Source organism: Sinocyclocheilus grahami, unplaced genomic scaffold (assembly GCF_001515645.1).
Source record: "Sinocyclocheilus grahami isolate Dianchi unplaced genomic scaffold, SAMN03320097.WGS_v1.1 scaffold1827.1, whole genome shotgun sequence".
Classification (NCBI taxonomy): domain Eukaryota; kingdom Metazoa; phylum Chordata; class Actinopteri; order Cypriniformes; family Cyprinidae; genus Sinocyclocheilus; species Sinocyclocheilus grahami.
Genome location: NW_015507006.1, coordinates 184,745 through 186,666, shown reverse-complemented (window position 1 = coordinate 186,666; position 1,922 = coordinate 184,745). Strand labels below are relative to the sequence as shown.

General features: G+C 38.3%; 1 protein-coding gene across 1 annotated transcript in view; it reads left to right on the top strand.

Annotated features, from left to right (window-relative positions):
* Positions 1 to 287: 287 nt before the first annotated feature.
* LOC107572877 (USP6 N-terminal-like protein) overlaps positions 288 to 1,922 on the top strand; it is a 28,375-nt gene continuing 26,740 nt past the window's right edge. Inside the window, exon 1 of the mRNA XM_016259301.1 lies at positions 288 to 412. The gene's annotated coding sequence lies outside the window, so the exon portion shown is untranslated. The remainder of the gene's footprint in view (positions 413 to 1,922) is intronic.

Sequence of the window (1,922 nt, the reverse complement as noted above, 5' to 3'; positions counted from 1 at the left end):
TTGTTTTTTATAATTTTATATAATATAATTACAATATTATAAAATAACAAAATGTATATGTAATGTTTTAATATATCAGAATGTTTATATGAATCATGTTATGCATTGTATTATTAAAAATGTATAATATATAATACATTCAATATAATAATAATAATAATAATAATAGTGTATAAAATAATACATGCATATATGTAATTTAATTTTATGAAATTATTTAAAATATGTATATTTTATATTTACAGTGAAACTACAGTGTTGCTGAACTCGCAATGCGCGTGCGCTCGTGTTCTCACGCTCGGATCAGTCCGAGTTAAACTGGAGTCTCATCTGTCCACGCTGAGCGGCTTCACTATGAACACACATGGTATTTACTAACAGCCTGTGCAGCGCAGAGCGTCTGTTTTCAAAGGTAAACCGTTTGTTTGGGTTATAATGCTGTTTTATTGCCGCTCGGTTTGATGAGAGTGGCTTTTATCGGCCGGTGTTGTACTACTGTCGCGTCCGTGCTTGAAAACAACTCAGATGAAAGTCTATTGATCTTACCGAAGTCTGATAAAGCCTTGCTTTGGGAGTGTTTATTTTGTCTAGACGCTAGAATAACTGACAGTCTTGTTTTTAAACATAGCCGGTTTACAACTAAAAGTTGTGTGTAAATACACTCTATGTGACTTTAGTTGCAACACATGTGAAGGCGATTGATGTTGCCGTTGGAGTCTTTTATCATTTATATTTACATCAAGAGCTCAAATAATGCCGCATTATGTATCTAAACTGAATTGTATCAGTCATATGTCTGTTTGAGAACTCTTGCATGTAAATAAATCCATCCCGGATCACGTTCAGCTTCCCAAATGAACATTTTGCCATGATGACTACTTTATTTAAATGTATTCATATTTGTGAAAAGTGACTTATTTTCAGAATGGAAATGAGAAGGTAAATAGTGCTTTAGTTTCAGTGCACTAGGCCATTTGCTGGTAGTTCCCATGAGACATGAGTTTCGTGTTGAAACCTTGAACTTCAGAAGGACATGATGCATTGTGGTCACCAGCCTACTTCCTTACCTTCTTTCAGGGCGCAAGGTGTGGCCCACGCCGGTTTCCACTTGAGTCTGCCGCTCTTGTGTTTAGCTACCTAATATCAAACACTTCACCGTGCCCTTGAATCCTCATATCGCATTCAAGGTGTTGCCAGAAGTCACTGGATTAGATGTTCTTTATGCATTGTACTAAAATAAATTCACCAGAGGTAGTGGTCCAGCGGAAACCATGCGTTTCTGTTTCTGAAACCCTCCAGTGAGAACTAATGAACCGCAGTCACACTGACATGTGTAACCTCAGAAAGAGGAGAATTGTGTCGGAGACACTTTGAGATGAGCCTTACATCATTACATTTTGCTTGTCAAAATGTTGGAGGGTTAAGTGAAGCGTTGAACTGTGACATTTGAGCATGTTTTGCAGACTGCTGATTTGTATTGCGTGTATGCAATGCTCTATTAGATCATCTGGGAAGAAAGTAACATGTTGTAGCCTGTCATCTAATAGGTTATGGGTTCTCTCTCTCTTTTCTTGTTGCTTCTAGAAATACTGTGTAGTTTAAAAGTGTTGTGAGTCACTCTCTTTGCACAGGCGGCTGGAAATGAGCTGTCATCAGCAAAAATTCAAATCTGGCTCATTTTCGACCTTTTAAAGTTTGGCGGGCAGCTCTGCAAGATGGTTAGCGTTTCTCTGTAGTTCTGTAAAGTTGTTGGTCTTCTATTTTTCATTATGGTGGATCTGATGAAAAGTTTGTGACATTAAGATGCCAAACGTTCCAGACGCTCTTGAATTCTTCACACCTCGCACCTTTCCTTTGGTGTCCAGAGTTGAACTCAGAGTTGAAAAGGGGGGGGGGGGGGGAGAGGGCGGAGGTTTTTTCAC